General features: G+C 34.4%; 1 pseudogene; it reads left to right on the top strand.

The window, feature by feature from the left end:
* The first annotated feature begins 295 nt into the window (after nucleotides 1-295).
* LOC134267460 (histone deacetylase complex subunit SAP130-A-like) lies at nucleotides 296-20,418 on the top strand (annotated as a pseudogene).
* Nucleotides 20,419-20,661: the final 243 nt, after the last annotated feature.

Below are 20,661 nucleotides of genomic sequence, written 5' to 3'. Positions count from 1 at the left end.
GCTAGATTTAATACTGCCATGAAAAAAAATCGATTTTTACTAGCATTGTGTCTCAAACAATTTATATGCATCTGTTATGCAGATTCCTACATTTATAAATAAAATCCCTATGGAGTACAAATGTTTTTACACATTAATTGAAAAACAAAACTTAAAATAAATTTTTACAAATTTTGGATTTCCATGTATGTACAGCTTTGCCAAGTTTTTCTAATGAGAGGTAATTACCGCAAGACCTACATGTTCCTAATACTGCTGTAGGTCCTATGGCTGCAGCCTCGTTGGGCCTAAGTCCATGACTGCCCTGCCAGTGGTGAGACACCCTACCGTCAGTCTTCAGAGTCCGGGTACAAAGGTCCAGACCTCCTCCCTCATCAAATCCACCACACCCCCTCCGTCAAAATCTCCTACTCCAGGGGTAACCATTGCTGTCACTCAGGCCAGTGAAGGATCAAGGTATGGGCTATACCCCCCCTAAAAAAATTACCCTACCTCATGACCTGAGAAAGCTAAAATTAATTGTTGAATTTTTCAAACTCTTCATATTTTCAGTCTAATGTAGATCGAAAATGGAGACAAAGAATAATAGTGAAAAAAAAAATGAAGAGTGAAAAGATAGTTAACAGCTATCAGATAGAGCAACATTGAACATAGCAATAATTTCTTGGCAATGATGAATAAAGTCTTTAAAAATTTGTGTCTGAGTGACAACTTCTTTTTTTCAGCAGGACAAATGTCACAGTACAAGCACGGTCTCGGCTCCACAGGGCAGCATTCAGATCACCTTACAGGCTCCCCGCCAAGCAGGGGAGGGGATCTCCAAACCTCCCACGATACAGAGAACAATAGATGTTCCAAAGCCTCTCATCCAGGCCTTGAGAACACCTACGGTTGATACAGCTCCCAAAACAATAATTACGACTCAGGCGCGACCTTTAGGGAGATGGACGGTAAAGTCCGTCATTGCAGTGCTGCCAGAGGTCCTTGGATGCTAAGCAACCCGTGAGGCCGTCGAGTGATCCGGTCATCCGGCCCCCTAAAACTGTACATGTGCCACAGACTTCCACTTTCTCCGGGACTAAAGTGTTTGTGACTCAGACTTCAAATTCATCAGTGACTCCACATAATCTTGTGACAAATCCATTGAAGACTAATAAAGGTAATGAATGGGAGTGGTTTATTAGCAAGTATTTTAGATTTTCAACAATCTAAAGCTCTTCTGATAAGGAATTGGAAACTCAAAGATACAGAAATATATATATGGCTTTGGTAGGCATAGTGTGCTTACTTTACTTATGATTCATCATATGCATTTGTGTTTACAATTTTAAATGAAATAATATTTTCTAATTTTTTTTTAAAATTAAATTTTCTCAATTATACACTGAAAATGCAGGTAGATAACACAAGATTTCAAAAGAAGAAAACAGTGTGCTTTGAGAACTAGGAAGAATATTTTAGGATAAGAATGTTCCTATAATGTCTCAGAATCTACTTTAAAATGTTTTTGCAGGCATCACTATCCCATCATCCTCTTCTGCTGCTCTCTCTGCAGCTTTGTCATCAGTTACCACAACAGCCACAACCATTCCCATAGGTAAAACAATTTTATTTAAAAATTTTTTAAAAAGTGTTTATGTTGGGTTACATCAAAACCAAAAGAAAAAAATAAGATGCATATAATTATATATCAAATGTTTTTGTATATCTTTGTATCCCTCTTAGACTTAGATTGAATTATTTTCATGAAAATGCGATCTACTGCAAGGTTTATCATCCTTTTATAGCAAAAGTACCCCCTGTGAGACAGCCCCCTTTGTCTCTGGCACCGCACACGGTTAGCTCCACCCCTCCCCCTCACCCCAAGCATCCTGGAGAGGCCCCGCCCGGAGTCCACCCACCCAGGGACAGCGCCCCAGCCCACTCCACATCTACCGCCAGCGTATTCATGCCCCACCGGACCCAGCCCAGTACATCTAATACTGCGCAATCAACTCTCGCTCACCCTGAAAGTTACTTACTCAAGATAAAATAAAATTTACACGACTCCTTTAAGAGATATTATTGTCCCCTTCTTTCATGAGAGGGACTTTAAATATCATTCCTGAGAAATGTGTTTGAGTGTATCCATCACTGACACTTTAATCTTGGTCTTAATTTAGAATGAGAAAAGGTAAGACATTTCTATTTTACCTGTTAACAAGGTCTTCTCAAATGAACTATATTTACTCGGTGAGCTTGCTTAAAGGTACTTGGACACAGATTTGAGGTTCATATTTTCTGTTTTTTTCTCTATAATATTACGAAGTATATATTTTCATAGCATTTCACACAAAAATTACTTAAAAATCTTATTTCATTTTAAAGTTATTAAAACTTTAATTTTTTTGGCGGGTTTGATAGACACATCCTTACACTTTCACAAATTTTAATTTTATTCTTAATACTTAGGAAAAGTGACAATCTTGTTGTGTATGAATGCAAAATAATATTATAATTCAGAAAAATCAGAGTAGACATGTTCGAAAGCAAAACAAACGCACAATATATTCTCAGTCCATGCAGTTGTGGTAAGCAGACTGTGATGATTCAGAACGCACCCGGTGAAATCTAAACATAAATAAAAACAGAGTTCGTGCCTTGTTTACAAAAACTGTGTACATAACACGAGTGTGATCGATTTGCACACACGACTTAGCTCGGAATGACGATACTTGTGAAGGTGTTTTGTATTCTAACATTTCTATTCTGAATAAAATTATTTTTCTTGGATTAAAGTTTTTAATGTTGCATTAATTCACAACAAGATTGCCACTTTTCTGAAGGATTAAGAATAAAGTTAAATATGTGAAAGTGCCAGGATGAGTCAATCAAACCCGCCAAAAAATTTGAAGTTTTAATAACTTTAGATAAAATAAGATTTTTAATTAATTTTTGTGTGAAATGCTATTACAATATATAATTCGTGATATTATGGAGAAAATATTAACTTCAAATCTGTGTCCAAGTACCTTTAAAATTATAGTAAAATTTTGGTCTCCGTATGATATGTATTGCCGTTTATTTATTGTTTAGTCTTTAGCTGATTTTCATTTTATGTTTCAGGCCAGCCTTGTCCAGTCAGATTTATCCATACTTCATTCCTAATTCTTACTTGATGCAATATGAGATGCAGCAAGCCTTGGCAAATGCACAGCCAAATGTACATGCAATCCCTACGATATCTACTGCTTCTACCATTAGAACAGGACTTTGTAAGTAGAGTCTTTAAAGTGAATTTTATAAATAAAAAAAACACAATATCCTGTTTAAATGAGATAGTAATAAGATTTAACATTTTTGTCACAAAACTGACTAACAAATGAAATGAGTCTGATTGTTTGATTAAATAAATGCAACAAAGGACCTTCTTAATTTTATGATGTTGATATTTTAGTGCAAAATCAAACTCCCAATTTAGCGGCCTCATTACAAGCAGCACACACATTTTCTGGGACACCAGGGGCCAGCGTGCGATTTAATCAGTCTCAGCCTGTCGTAGTTACCATGGATACGATTCGAGCTCAGCAGGCTCTGACTGGAAACCTGCCTTTCACAGGATCAACGACTGTTCCCGAGTCAACGGCCCGTCCCACCACCCCGACAGACAATATATCAACCCTGTCCTCAGCCACTGCAGCATCTATCCCTATTCCTGCACTTACAGTAATGGGACAGTGTAATCCTGCCCCAAATTATCCTTCAACTCCAGTCACACCCCAGAATTCTCAGCCCAACAGTAATACCCCTGTCAGTACCCCTAATGCTTCACCCAGACCAAGTATTCTCAGAAAGAGAACAAATGAAGGGTGAGTAATCTTTATTGATAAATGTTTAAGATTTCCTTTAGTTTTCTCTGTCAAAAAAATTCTTGAAAAATTTGTAATATGTAATATACTTTAAATTTCTTTTACACACATTATAGACCTGTGAAGAAGCCAGTGTGTGGTCTGAATACAATGGACAGACACAGTCCCCGCCCAGATTCTAGGACAGACTCTGCCCCGCAGTCCAACACAAGCTCTCCCAAAACTCCAGCTACTCCAGCAGGGTAGGAATTCTAATCAATATTTCTGGCTAAAGATGCATGTGAATATGTATTATGCCTTAATTTTAAAAATGAGTACTGGTAAATGGAAAATACAAGCAACAGAAAATTTATGTAACTTTAAGATGTTGGTATGAACTGTGTGTTGATGATGAACAATGCTTGTCTTTTGAAATAAGTATATTTACGTGTGATTAAATTTGAATTTTAACAGGGAAAGTCAATCCTCCACTGATACAGCCTTGTCAAGTGAGGCCACTACACCAACTCAAAACAACATGGCTGAACTGAAGATAAAACAGGAACCCATGGATGGCCTTGAAAATGGTAAGGCAATCCTTAAAATATTGTTTGTTTGGAATTGCCGCCTGAAGGGTTTCAGACACAGGAGGGAGGGAGGGAATTTTTTTTTTTTTTGAATTGAAGATAAATTTTAATTTTTTGATAAAAATCTCAGTAAACAGTAAATACATTTTCTGACTTTTAAAAAAAAGTATCTACCATCAACAAAAGAAACCTAATTTTACATATATCTGACACTATATTTCAGTGTTTTGTGATACATGTAATGGGCAAAAAAAATTGATTGAATAAAAAAAAAATCTTCCTACTTTTGGTTGATAAAATATTTCAGGATGGGGCATTTCAATGAGGCGGGAGGCAATTCCAGACAAACTATAATTTTATTTTGGCCTAAATACTGGGTAGAGAACATTATTATTTATTAAGCAGTTAACTGCCTGTTCTGTTTGCAGTATTATTAATCCTGAATCAGTTGATTGTAGATTATTGTATGAACTTTGCTGTTGTTTACAGGTCTGTCTGCAGCTATAACTAGCAGTATTGCTTCTTTGTCCAACTCTTTACCCAACAGTACAGATGCTTCTCCAAGGAAGAAACCAAGAAAACAGCTCTTGTAAGTTAGAACATGTTAATGTTGTAAATCGTATAAATTATTATGCTTAAAACATTGTTATCTCATAGTAAAAATTATAGTTGTAAAGAATTTGTTTGTAAGGAAATGTCAGTTAAATAAGGAATCTTTTAGAAATCCTATTGAAGGATTCCACTGAGTTTTTTCATGGGTATGAAGAATCTTTGTTTAAATAAAGCAAAGCTTGAGGTCCTACTGACTTCCTTTATCTAATATTACTGTATGTTGTAAGAGGTAAAATTGTGACAATTGGACTCATTCATAAAATGTTTTACTTAAACTTTTTTCTCTCAATAGAATGTAAATATTTGGGGGAGATTTGTTTTCCTTTACTGACAACACTTGTTGTTCTGATATTTAATGTCTGTCTCAGGAATGCTAACGAGGAGCTGAAGGACAGCGTGTCCTCAGATGAGGAGAAGGTGGCCGTGGAATCCGTCAAAGAGGAGGAGGACACCCATAACGAATACAGAGAAGGTACACAACTCTTGTCAAATTTGATATAACATTACATTTTTAAGGTCACCTGAGTAAACTCAGGTGACCTATTGCTATCAGTTTTCGTCCGTCGTGCGTTAACATTTGAACATTTTCAGCTTCTTCTCTGCAACCACTGAACCAATTTCAACCAAATTTGGCACAAAGCATCTATGGGTGAAGGGGAACAAAAATTGTGAATTTCATGATCCCTGCCCCCCTGGGGCCTGAGGGGTGGGGCCAAAACCACTAAAATTAATGCAATCTTTAAAAATCTTCTTCTTTACTCCTGGACATCAAGCAGTCAAACTGTTTGCATGTTTGTAATCAGCAATGAGTCCTCTACCAAAATTGTGAAATTCATGGCCCTGGGGTCAGGGGTTCTAGTGCTAAGGTGGGGCTAAATAAGTAGGTAGTGAAAATGCATTATTTCTTTGAAAATCTTCTTCTCTGCTCCAGGGTATTAAATAAACCAACTAAGTACATAGTTATGATGAGCAAGAGTGCCTCTACCAAAATTGTGAATTTTATGGCCCCAGGGTCAGGGGTTCTGGTGTTAGGGCGGGGCTCTATTGATTATATAGTGAAAATACATGAATTCTTTGAAAATCTTCTTCTCTGCTCCTGGGTATTAAATAAACTAACTAAGTACATAGTTATGATGAGCAAGAGTGCCTCTACCAAAATTGTGAATTTTATGGCCCCAGGGTCAGGGTTCTTGTTTTAGGGTGGGGCTCAAATGATTATATAGTGAAATGCATGAATTCTTTGAACATCTTATCCTTTCCCTCTGGTTAATATACTAATGATCTAAATACATATTTAAGGCCAGGATTTATTTTATTTTCAGTTTAACAAACCCTCCGCTCAAGGTTTTGAATTTTCAGAAAAAAATAAAACAATTTTTTTCTTTCCGATGTCAAATTTGAGTCGGGATCGAGATTTCAAATTTACGAACTCGCACTTCCGGTTCAATGCGGGTATATAAAGCTATGTCTGAGATAGTGTAAGAATTTATCGATAGGAGTGCCATTCAAAACGTTTCACCCGTTCAAAGGACAAATAAAATGCTGACGACTTTGTTGCACAATGACATGCTGGTGAGATAATTATGTATTCGTTTCAAAAGTATCTGTCTGTAAATTATTTTCTCCCCCAGGTTTTAAACTGCCCGTGGTAGCTATTGCATATTGCCAGGGACATTGTTTAGGTCTCTCTTATAGCTTACAGTCTAAGCATCATTCTTCAGAAAATTGTTGCTTATGCATCAGATGTAATGAATAAAACTATGGGAGAAGTGAAGTCCATTTGAGGAAGAAATAAACAATAACCTGAAGTGAAGAAATAAAAAAAAATTCAACTATTAAAAGGCAAGAATATACAAATATATGTAGTATCATTTGTATCAGCCAGAAAAATTATTTTACACTTAGGCCATAATAAAAATATTCCTAGATTCTCATCCCCACCCGCCCCGATTTCATACCCCCGCCTCCATTTTTTTTATTTCTGTTTTTCTTCGTCTTAATTCTGATCAGGATCGGTATTCAATTCTACTTTCGTTTTAAATCCCGCGAAAGTCGACATGATTTTGACAGCTGAAAAGATGGTAGTTGCTGTAATACATGCGTATATATTTTAAACAAGGGTCATTGGTTGAAAAAGATTGGTGATGATGTGAAGTAAGAGATAATTGAACCTTTACTAGGACTTTTATTCGGGTATTATATATAAAATTACACCGATTGACCAGGTCAATAAAAAATCTGCAAAATTGAAAAAATAAAAAATATATAATAAAAGCCGCCCGCCCGCCTCGATTTTTAAAAAAATTCGGATGAGAATCTAGCAATTTATTTATTATGGCCTTAATTGAAAAAATGTTGACCCTACTCCCCAATACTTCCTGTCTGTTTTATGATAGGAATTATAATTTTAGGCATCAAGTAAATTTTAGAACAATGTCTACACATTCACCTAACACATATTAAGAAAATTAAGATATTTTGAAAGACTTTTAAAGAATTGATTTTTTAAAATATATTTTGAACAACATCACAAAATTTATATAACTGGCCCAAACTGGCAGATGATGAAATAAGTAATTAAATGTTCTACTTTCCTATTTGTAAGCATTATGTGTCCAGCAGTAAGGAGCCTATTAGAATAGCATTAAAAAAAAGAATGAACAAATGTTAAAAATTGATTTATCAAAAAAAAAAAAATTATTTCCTTCTCCTTTGGGACTTTTTAGGTCACCTGAGTAAACTCAGGTGACCTATTGCTATCTGTTTTCGTCCGTCGTCGTTCGTCGTGCGTCGTTTGTCGTGCGTTAACATTTGAACATTTTCAGCTTCTTCTCTGCAACCACTGAACCAATTTCAACTAAATTTGATACAAAGCATCTATGGGTGAAGGGGAACAAAAATTGTGAATTTCATGATCCCTGCCCCCCTGGGGCCCGAGGGGTGGGGCCAAAACCACTAAAATTAGTGCAATCTTTAAAAATCTTCTTCTTTACTCCTGGACATCAAGCAGTCAAACTGTTTGCATGATTGTAATCAGCAATGAGTCCTCTACCAAAATTGTGAAATTCATGGCCCCAGGGTCAGGGGTTCTAGTGATAGGGCGGGGCTAAATAAGTAGGTAGTGAAAATGCATTATTTCTTTGAAAATCTTCTTCTCTGCTCCTGGGTATTAAATAAACCAACTAAGTACATAGTTATGATGAGCAAGAGTGCCTCTACCAAAATTGTGAATTTTATGGCCCCAGGGTCAGGGGTTCTGGTGTTAGGGCGGGGCTCTATTGATTATATAGTGAAAATACATTAATTCTTTGAAAATCTTGTTCTCTGCTCCTGGGTATTAAATAAACTAACTAAGAACATACATTTTGTAGTTATGATAAGCAAGAGTGCCTCTACCAAAATTGTGAATTTTATGGCCCCAGGGTCAGTGGTTCTTGTTTTAGGGTGGGGCTCTAATGATTATATAGTGAAATGTATGAATTCTTTGAACATCTTATCCTTTGCTCTTGGTTAATATGCTAATAATCTAATTACATATCTAAGGCCAGGATTTATTTTATTTTCAGTTTTACAAACCCTCCGCTCAAGGTTTTGAACTTTTAGAAAAAAATTTAAAAAAAAATTTCTTTCGGATGTCAAATTTGAGTCGGGATCGAGATTTCAAATTTACGAACTCGCACTTCCGGTTTTTAGACCTGAAACGGCGGGTAAATAAAGCTAGATCCAAGAATTTGGCATGGTTTAGTGTAAAATTCATCGATAAGAGTGCCATTCAAAACGTTTCACCCGTTCAAAGGACAAATAAAATGCTGACGACTTTGTTGCACAATGACATGCTGGTGAGATAATTATGTATTCGTTTCAAAAGTATCTGTCTGTAAATTATTTTCTCCCCAGGTTTTAAACTGCCCGTGGTAGCTATTGCATATTGCCAGGGACATTGTTTAGGTCTCTCTTATAGCTTACAGTCTAAGCATCATTCTTCAGAAAATTGTTGCTTATGCATCAGATGTAATGAATAAAACTATGGGAGAAGTGAAGTCCATTTGAGGAAGAAATAAACAATAACCTGAAGTGAAGAAATAAAAAAAAATTCAACTATTAAAAGGCAAGAATATACAAATATATGTAGTATCATTTGTATCAGCCAGAAAAATTATTTTACACTTAGGCCATAATAAAAATATTCCTAGATTCTCATCCCCGCCCGCCCCGATTTCATACCCCCGCCTCCATTTTTTTTATTTCTGTTTTTCTTCGTCTTAATTCTGATCAGGATCGGTATTCAATTCTACTTTCGTTTTAAATCCTGCGAAAGTCGACATGATTTTGACAGCTGAAAAGATGGTAATTGCTGTAATACATGCGTTTATATTTTAAACAAGGGTCATTGGTTGAAAAAGATTGGTGATGATGTGAAGTAAGAGATAATTGAATGTTTACTATGACTTTTAATCAGGTTTTGTAGATAAATTTCACCGATTGACCAGGTCAATAAAAAATCTGCAAAATTGAGAAAATAAAAAATATAAAATAAAAGCCGCCCGCCCGCCTCAATTTTTAAAAAAATTCGGATGAGAATCTAGCAATTTATTTATTATGGCCTTATTTGAAAAAATGTTGACCCTACTCCCCAATACTTCCTGTCTGTTTTATGATAGGAATTATAATTTTAGGCATCAAGTAAATTTTAGAACAATGTCTACACATTCACCTAACACATATTAAGAAAATGAAGATGTATTGAAAGACTTTTAAAGAATTGATTTTTAAAAATATATTTTGATCAACATCACAAAATTTATATAACTGGCCCAAACTGGCAGATGATGAAATAAGTAATTAAATGTTCTACTTTCCTATTTATAAGCATTATGTGTCCAGTGGTAAAGAGCCTATTAGGATAGCATAAAAAAAGAATGTACAAATGTTAATAATTGATTTATCAAAAAAATTTATTTCCTTTTCCTTCGGGACTTTTTTATTCTCATGTTCATAACTCAAACCTAAACATAAAAAAAAAAATGCTGGCCTTATAATGAAGAAAAGGTCCTCTTTCAAAATAGATAATTTCAGGAGTGCTGGGTCAGGGGTACCAAGGGGGTACTTTGACTAAAAATAAATTAATGCTTTGAAATCTGCCCTTTGATAAGCAATGGTGCCTCTTTCAAAATTTGTGAATTTCATGGCTTTTGGCTTAAAACACGAACCAAATACAATCGCTGGAAAGTTGTTACATGATACTCAGGTGACCTATAAGGCCCGTGGGCCTCTTGTTTATTCTCATGTTCATAACTAAACCTAAACAAAAAAAAAATGCTGGCCTTATAATGAAGAAAGGGGCCTCTTTCAAAATAGATAATTTTAGGGACGCTGGGTCAGGGGTACCAGGGGGGTACTTTGACTAAAAATAAATTAATGCTTTGAAATCTGCCCTTTGATAAGCAATGGTGCCTTCTTCAAAATTTGTGAATTTCATGGCTTTTGGATTAAAACACGAACCAAATACAATCGCTGGAAAGTTGTTGCATGATACTCAGGTGACCTATAAGGCCCGTGGGCCTCTTGTCTCAAAAATATGATGTAGTAAATCAGTTCTTTCCAAGTGACTTTTTTTTTATTCGTAAAATTATTCACGTTCACCTATTTTTCAAGCACAATTAATTTACTGAAAAAGCCCTCTAAAGGTAGTGAGAATAAAAAGATAGATTTAATGTAACTATGTTTGCTCAAGATGAAATTAAATTTATCGTGTAATATGGAATACACATGTAAGTCGTTTCAAAAATTGATTTTTATCATTATTTTTTACCATTGCAGAGTATGTGGATGATGAGGGTGTACGATGGACTGTAGAGAAATGTCGACCCAATATCTCCCTTATGAACTTTTATAATATATCTTGGAAACCAAGAAATAATCATTTTAATAGACATACCGAAATTAAACCAAAAGGTATGCATTAAATCTCTCAATCTTTCTGTCAGATTTTTAAAAGCTGCACAAATTTTTTAGTTACACTTACTTGTATGTATGTATTGACCAAACAGTGGACTATGTTTTAAAAAAGTGTATTAATTTGAATATTACAGAAGAGCGACGCCCCACAGTGAATGAATTAGCCAATCAGAGAGGAGCTGCTCAGAAGGCCAGTGGCTGGAAGTTGTATCACATGGCAGCACAGATGGAAGATCTGGTGAGTTTTCATTTTTGGCATCCATAAAAAAAAGGGGGGAAATAGGTCAGAATTAAAATCAGTCAAGAAAAAGATTTTTTTAAGTTTTTGAATATACATGTTATGTTTAAAGATACGTTTTTTTTTCCAAGGATAGGTGCTTCTAAGTCTATTGTACAGAAAAGATTTTTCGATTTAAAAAAAAAATTATGTGTTTGGAAACATAATCAGTGCATGTATACAGTTTATGAAACATAAAGTGCATGCCCTATGATATATAAATTATTCTGCATTATTTCAGAATGATCTGGAGAAGACTTTATTAAGCAAATTATCATCAATTCAAACTGCTTTGTCCCCGCGTCCTCAGAATAGACTCACAGTGGTCTCCATGGAGGACGAACTGAGTATGATGCATGAGTTAACTCAGGTGAGTACATGTCTGAGATCATCAATAACAGAATTGATTAGTTATTTTAGTCATATGAACACATGAGCAATTTCAGTTTTACTTCACAGAAATGATAAAAAAAAAGGATGTAAAGCTCTTTGTCATAAAATAAAAATATCTAGCAGGAAAAATTTAGAATCTCAGAAACATCTCACAAAATTTGACACCTCATGTTTCATATCTTTATACCTGTTCATAATTTTTTAAAACATATTCAAAAAATTTTATTTTTAAAAAAGTTTTTAAATTAGAAGTGTGCCTTCAGCACTTGATTTCCAAACACTTGCCTTTAGTCCTTCGTACTGAATACTAATTCAAATACAAAGTTTTAACAGTGATGGTTAATTTCAGTGTTCTTCATGCTCATAGACAGAATTCAATATGACAGACATTTCAAGAATTTTGAATTATTTAAGTTATCTTTTTTGGCAGGCAAACATTCAAAGATGCAAACTTATTATGGATCAACTTGAGGAATCCAGAACGAACATGTTGAAAGTGCTAGATCATAAACAGAAAATATCCGAAATTATCAATAAACATGTTAGTAAGAGACCAATCAAAAAGAAGGAAAGATCATAGCATTGACCAATGATTGAAATTATACAAACTGACCAATCAGTGCATGACAACCGGAATACTGGAAGTATGTGATACAAATAGCAAAGAACTGAACCTGACAACTAATTTGTAGATGCTGCTTTGCATATATACTAAAACTTCTTAATTGTTTCTGTTATGGGCATGTTTTAATGTTAGAAATATTGAACACCGGAAAGATAGACCTTAATTAAGTTCACATGTCAAATGATAACATTGAACAAATTGTCTACAGCAGTTCCCAGGGTTATCCATGTGTTATATTTGTTATGCATTTTTGAAAATTTGATTAAGTTTTATTGTTTCATATTGAAATTCACTTGTTTCATTGTGAACAGCAGAATATGTTTTTTCTGTATCATTTTATTTATTTCATCATTCAACATGTCAGATACATTTTATTTGTTACCAAAGAGTTGTGTGGAAAATGAGTTTTCAGAAAAAGCATTAAAGCTCTTTGACATTGTACAGTTCATCTTTAGTAATGTATTATAAATTTAACAGGAAGCAAAGAATTCTTCGTAAAAACCAGATGGGATATCTGGTTTTCAAATTTTATTATTTAGGTGATTAACAAATGGTTGTTGATCACATTCTCAGCTGAAAGTTGAAAAATTTGTTGTACATTTCATTTATCATACAAAATACAATAAATTATAAGTAAAGAATTCATAAATTATTGTTTCTTTGTACTTTGATGCTTTTAGTTGATCATTTTAGATGTGTATTCAATCACCACATGTTGCCCACATGACTCAGTGGTGAGAGCATCTGCTTCATAGTTGTTGAGTAAGGAGTAGATTGTGGGTTTGAACCCACAGTGGGACGTAGAGACTGGTCCTTCGGATAGACATTATAAAATGAGGTCCTGTGTTGCAGTAGGTTTAGCACGAAAAAGATCCCTCACTAGTCAATGGACCTGAGTGCTGAGTATAGATATAAATTTGTAGCCCTCCACTGGAAAGTAGTGACATCTCCATATGAATTAAAAATTCTGAGAGGGACATACCGGTATTAAACAAGAAACAAACAATCATCTCATATTTCAGCAATTCTTTGAATCTTGGATGAGTTCAGCCTGAATATGATTTTTCAAACCAAAGTCTTGTAACAAATAATGATTGCATTTTATAAGAGAATTTACCTTTCACTTCTTTTGATGTCGGGAAAATGTATGTATCCGTTATATATGCAGGCAGAAAAAAGGGACCAAGAAAGCTAAAGGGAGTTACAATGAGGACAGCGGGTGCTGTTCATTGTAGAAAACCAGCAGTAGTTACATATCTTGTGTCCACACATGTATTTCACTTTTACAACGTTCTTAACCATTCGCTTACATTGAACGCATTTCTGAAAATCGTTCAATGGCCGCAGTGGTCTTCTTGGTGACCGTGAGCTTACCATGGAAACATCTTGATCAGTAGGAGTGTCGTCTGCTTGTTTAACATCATCATTCTCTAAGCCTGTTAATTTGCCGATCATGATTTGGATTTGATCCATGTTAATTTCTCCTGGAATGAAATCTACGTTTTCTTTGAAAGGGACATCATTTGGAACTATTTTGTTTAGGATTGATGAAAGTCGCGTTTCCATTTGGATTGTCTCAACATCGCTGGCACATTGAAGAGTGCTTTCCTCTAACTTTGAAGCTACCAGCTCTAGTTCAGCAATTTCCTTCTCCATTGTCTCTATAGCGTCCTCATTTTTCTTCAGATCATCCGCGCAAGAATTCAGCATTGCTTGACTGAGCTCAGATACTTTGGCAACCATCTTGTCTCTCTGGGCAATAATTTCTTCCATTCTCTTTTTCCGTTGCCCGGAAACTTTTTCCTTTTCCCTTCGTGATTTCTCTAAACATGTCTGGAAATTGGGAAGGTGAGTTTTGACAATATCTTTCCTGTACTGGGCCAGTTTTTGTCGCATTATTTTACCAGCTTTGCGGAGCTGGATCCATTCATGTTCTTTATGGTCAGTTCTAATACACTCGGAACATACAGACGATTTACAATCATTGCAAAACATAATGAAAGTTTCTCCTTCGTGATATGTGCATATTTCAGACAAAATGGGGTCTTTTAATTCAGATTCAATATTCTTCGGAGTATTTTCCTTTGAAGACAGTGTTAGACTTTTCAGCGTCACTCCGCTTGTTGTGATATTGTGTTCTTTGGTCGATTCATCTATGTCATCTACGGTCTCTTCCTTACTTTTAGTCTGAGTTGGAATCCCACTATGCTTTCTTTCATCCGACATGTTTTCCATGAAATCTTCAGACACACCCGGAGAAGGTTCCTCGACTTTAGAATTTCCATCTTCACTCTGAGCTACGAAATCCTCCCTCTCTTCCTGAGATTTCTCGGAATTTTCACTCTCTTGATTTGACAGTTCTTGCTTATCTTGAATGTCGATTCTTCCTGGAGAATTTTCCTGCTGCTCCTCGCGAGTTTTTGGCTTTAATTGCTTTGTTGGCATTTTCTTGGTGCCATCTTTTATGATATGTTTCGGTTTTGGAGTCGGTAAAGTAATGGTAGGTCTAGACGCATACGGAGATTTTCCAATCTTTCTCGTTTCTGGCCCTGAAAAGGATCCTTTCCTTGAACTCATTTTACTTTGGTCATTTACTGCAAGAGAAACGAGAATTAGAAAAAAATAGAAAATGCACAAAGAATTGTCTATGACACTCCCGTTCAACAAGTGTTTTGAAAAATGTCCCTAGAAAAGTTAAAGGAGGCACTCATATGAATCGTTCCATATCAGAAAGTAATTCTTATTTAAAAGTATATACTCATAATGTGATATTGTTTTAATTTTTGGATAGCGATCATGACAAAGTTATTTTTATTTAGTTTTTTTTTATTTTCTATTTTGATTTTAAATGGATGATTCCTTTCTTTATTTTGCTCATTTTTTCCCCAACCATTATAATTATATCATTATCAGTCTGAAAAAAACGGGCCCCGTTCTGTGGGAAGGGGGAAGATCATTTGTGGTTGTAATCAGCACTCCGACGAATCAGAGGCCTGTTTTACAAAAGAACTTACAACTTAGACCAAAAACTTAAGTTGATTGTAAATTTTTTGCATAATAATCATCCTTTTTCATATTGCTGCCGTATTCTTGAATGTCTTTATTATATTCCATTAATTAAAACAAAAATATGTTCAACTTAATGCATATAAGAAATTTAAAAATCAGAATTTAATTTTGGTTTTAGTCGTAAGTTCTTTTGTAAACTGAGCCGGCTTAGCTGCCCCAGGATGAGAACGTACTTTTCATTAAAAAAAAATTCACTGAATCCGGAACAAAATTGATTGTCATAGGTTTTGAAATTAACGAACGAGCACCTATTTCCCGTATGATTTACGAAAAGTAAACAAAGATAAGTTTGACGCAGATTGATGCATTGCCAGATAAATAATTGTAGTTGGCAACATGTAAAAATGACAGGAGATTTCTTTACATAATAATACTAATGTGAGTGGTATATTCCATGCAATTCCTTTATTTGCAGTAGGTCACTCGGTGTTTTGCAAAAGTCTGAAAGTAGGTCACATCTTATCAGTGTGGTTTGGAACTTTGGATCTGGGTTATATGCATGCATATGAAAGAGAATGGAATCCAGAGATGATATAGATGGTACAATATATTTAGTAAAAACGTTTCAACTAAATCTTTACTCTTGTAGTGTAAATGTTCAGTCACGTCTCACGACGCACGTGCCGTGTTTACCGATATTCAGAAAAGGATTTTAAAAAATTGTTAATTATCATATGATTATTTATATTTTTTGTTCTAGGCCTACATAAAAGTAGTCCGAAAAATCTGACGTTTTCCTGGCTTTTTTATGATTTTGATATTTTACAGTTTTCCTGGCATGTAAAATCATAGGGGCTTGTCTTCCAGATTGTTAAATGTAAAATAAATTATAAAAAATTTTGAATCTTCTTTAAATACACTTAAAAGTTGTTAAAATAAAGATCCTGACACTTTCAGGCAAGAAAAACCACGTTTAAAAAAGACGTACCACACCTATATACATAAACTCTATAAATAAAGATCCTGACACTTTCAGGCAAGAAAAACCACGTTTAAAAAAGACATACCACACCTATATACATAAACTCTATAGTTTATGTATATAGGTGTGGTACGTCTTTTTTAAACGTGGTTTTTCTTGCCTGAAAGTGTCAGGATCTTTATTTTAACAACTTTTAAGTGTATTTAAAGAAGATTCAAAATTTTTAAAATTTATTTTACATTTAACAATCCGGAGGACAAGTCCCTATGTGTAAAATATCAAAATCATAAAAAAGCCAGGAAAACGTCAGATTTTTCGGACTATACAAAAGATAAAAAAGTATAGACGACTTTCACATTTACAAAAGTTATTCCCCTTTGCGGGGTCAATCCGGGGTCAACCGGCATAAGATGCTGTTTTCCCTCTATAACCTTACCAACTTTATGGGTCAGTATCCTAGAAATAAAATCTGTATGAATATGCTCATTATTATGTTTTTCATGTTGCCCCATACTCTGGCAATACAGGTACAGATCGAAATTGTCATATAACGTTTGAATTTTAAAAATATTAACATGTAACTTATAAACGACAAAGAGGGAAAAATGAGCGTTACGCCGACAACAGGAGATAACTCTTAGAAATGTGAAATTCGTTTATTCAAAATGTGTTAATTGTTATCTTGAAGTCAAAGGGAAAGAAAAAAAAAACATTGACTAGATACATTTATCTAAGAATTCATGATGAAATATTTCTTTTGTGACTAATGTGTGAAAATCGCATTGAATCTCTGGCTTACAAAAAAAGAGCTGCAAATGTAAATATTCACAATAACCAAAAAAGACTTTTCTTTAGGAAGAATGGGAAGCAAAACAGTTACACTGTTAAAGAGACTGTTGCCTTATGATCCACCAAGATGGGCACAAGGCCTCAAGAATATTCCCAGAACCCTGATACCAGTAAGATGGAGGGAAGTTTTTTGAAAAAAATCAAGTTCTTGACTCAATCAGGGATCTATATAGTTACTAGTATAGTACCTAGTTCAATGCATTGACAATTTTTATAAATGTAAATTTTGTCATTTATAAACACTCCACAAGCACAGCAGTTATACGTTATATCTGTAATAAACTAACAGAACCAACTTTTGTCCTCATTGAATTTAAAGCTGAGCCCAAGAGATGATGATAAGGTGGGAATGATAAACCCCTGGAATCTTCCCGGTATTCCAAAGCAGTTTGAAGTTTTTATCAGACGAGAGGATGCTACTGGTGCTGCAATTTCAGGAAACAAGGTAGGTGGTGCATATAGTTATATTTAATGTAAAATGATCTATAAATTGGAACTTTTTTAAAAGCACCTCAGCATTTCTATTTATGTAGAATAACAGGAATTAGTGGTAGGTAAAGTATCAGAGATGGTTATCCTGAATATATGAATTTCAAACCTCAACTTCCAATTTTCCAAGTTCCAAATTATCTTCTTTTTTTTGACAGTCCCAAAGTGGACACATTAGAGATATCGAGGATTTATAGTTTGTTAAATATATATTATTTTGGAGTCAAGCTAAAGAATGAAAACACTTTATTTTTCCTCTTAGAAAAACTTTTAAAAAAAAAACATTTTTAGTTCAAATTAATTTAGAACATCAACAAAAAAAGCTCTATTAGTATTAAGAGAGACAGCATTGCTATACTGTCTACAAATTGAATTTAAAAAATACTTTAATATGCTATTATACCTACAGGTCAGAAAACTTGAATTCCTGTTGGCTGATGCTATAGAGAAGGGTTGTAAACATGTGATAACTTGTGGTGGAATTCAGTCCAATCACTGCAGAATCACCGCATTGGCTGCCAGGGAGCTGGGGATGACACCTCATCTAGTGCTGAGGGCAGATATTGAGGTAAAGCAAAGAATTGCCCAGCGATTGCACTAAATTTTGAATACGTCAATTTAAGTATACGTACAGTACTTAATTGCAAGAAGTTGTCAACAAAGTAAATTTTATTTATAAATAGATGTTGTAAGAATTACATTTATAGCTTTCTGTACATAGTGATAAAAATGAGTAAGGGGAGGGGGGCTAAACAGAGCATTCCCTCTTTGCAGAGTGAAGCGGATGTTGGTTGTGAAGGCAATGTATTGTTGAACCGAATGTGTGGTGCTCATATGTACATGGTGCCAAAATTATCTCCCTACCTCACAGAACTGAAACCAAGAATGGAAAAACTTGCTGAAACCATTAGGTTTGTACACTGTTGTTCTTATACATCTGGTAAATTACATCGTACATGTACAAGTACTCATACAAGTAAGAGCCTCTGCTAATGTTCTTATGTCTTTAAATACTTGAGCGTACAGTTAGGTAAATTGATATACAGCAAAACTTGTTTAATCCAGATGTTGTGTATTCCAAAATATTTTCTAATAGAATGTAAATTTTCAGTCCCTTTTAGTAAATTCAGTATATTGGCTAATCTGTAATATAGTCTTCAATGTCTTGTTGTCTAATACGGTCTATGTTTGAGGAACTAGTGATGTCCAAATTAAACAAGTATCACTGTACAAGCATCTCTTAAAGTATAGATTTTAGATATAAATGATTTCAAATTGTAGTCTGAAGAGTTTGGTTGGTGCACAACGGGGTCTCATAGTACTACATACTGTGGGGATTTGTAACCAATGTCCATAATAATGGATTTTGTTTATTACTTAATCATTTGCCAGGTAGTATAAATGACTGGATGAGTGTATAGTGTCTCATGAAACTCCTGTATTTTCTTCTACAGAGAGAAGACAGGAGAGGAGAGCTATTTGATACCTGTAGGTGGATCCAATACCTTAGGAGTGTTTGGATTTCTTACGGTGTTTGAAGAAATTTTGCCTCATGTAAGTATCTGTAAGTATTTAAAGGGAACGCTTTTCATTTGTTTTCACTATTCCTGAATTATGAAGAACTATGTTATAGGAATTAAGTTTGGTTCATACATATACATCCTAATTTTTCATAATATATTTTAGGCAGATGATGAGGAAGATATCTGGATTCATATAATGGATGGCAAATTGAATTTCTTTGTTTTTCTCAAAAGTTGGAGGGTGGTCATTATTAGTTACCATGGCAACAGAACAATGGTGTTTGTCTTTATGGAACTTTTTCTTATTATGTGTAACTGCTTTTTAGTGTACATATTATTACTAAAATTTGTAGATACCATGGATCACAGATATTGTGGTGGCTTGTGGTAGTGGAGGGACTGTTGGTGGACTATGTATAGCCAATCATCTCACAGGTTCAAAGGTCAAGTCAGTATCATCATAAAAGATCAAAGGTCAAGTCATTACTGTCATCCAAGGCCAAGTCATGGCTTGTTACATATTTACCTCACAAGATCAATGGTCAATTCAGTATGAGTATCATTATACAAGATCAAAAGGTCAAGCGCATTAATCTTACAGGATTAAATCTAAGACATTAACAATTTCATCACAGACAATCAAAAGTCAAATCAGTATTAGATCAAAGTTCAAATTAGTCATATTACACATTCATTGACAAGGTCAAGGATAAAGTCACTAACACACTCATCATACAGGGTCAAAGGTCAAGTCAAAATCATCATTGAAGGTCAAAGCTGAAGTCATTACATGTACTTGTAATATGTTCAATCACACAGACTAAAGGTGCATGAGGTTGTTTCCCAATCATGTCTAAGCTAGAATAAAAAAGTAACCAGTGAATCCATATTTGATATCTTTATTATATGTTACAATGTACTGGAATATCTTTATTCAAATAGTTGAACAAATTCTTTTTTATATCAATTGATTTAACCTAGAGACTGTTTGTGGAAGTAAGAAACTCAAAGATTTTTCTCCTGTCGCAATATTAGAATTGATGTACGTTTTTTTTTATAAACCAATAATCTATTTTTGATAAGTATTTTTAGGAAAATTGTTCAAATGCCCTTTTTATTTCAGATTACATGCTGTTATAGTTTGTGATGATGCTAAGTACTTTCATAATCATGTGAATGAAACACTATCAGAACTGGGATTGACAGACGTCCGATCAGAGGAAATTCTGGACATTATAGAGGGCTATAAAGGTCAAGGTTATGGCCTCTCTACTGAAAATGAATTAGGTAGGTTTGAAGAGAATAAATAATTTTTCAAATGTGTCTCATGTAGAAAATTACACTATACATGTACAACAATGCACTTAACATTAATGAACTTATTATATAATTACAATTGCTTTAATAAAATGAAGTGACAAATATAATCTCTTCAGCATGTGAAAAATAAACAAATTGATGAATCTAATTTTGGTGTTTGGAGATTCATATGGACATTGGAGCTTTTCAGGTGTAAAACTTGTTTCCTAC

Source organism: Saccostrea cucullata, unplaced genomic scaffold (assembly GCF_032062105.1).
Source record: "Saccostrea cucullata isolate Sc308-1 unplaced genomic scaffold, CSIRO_AGI_Scuc_v1 ctg10167, whole genome shotgun sequence".
Taxonomy (NCBI): Eukaryota; Metazoa; Mollusca; class Bivalvia; order Ostreida; family Ostreidae; genus Saccostrea; species Saccostrea cuccullata.
The sequence above is the reverse complement of the archived record's forward strand: the minus strand, read 5'-3'. Positions and strand labels throughout refer to the sequence as shown.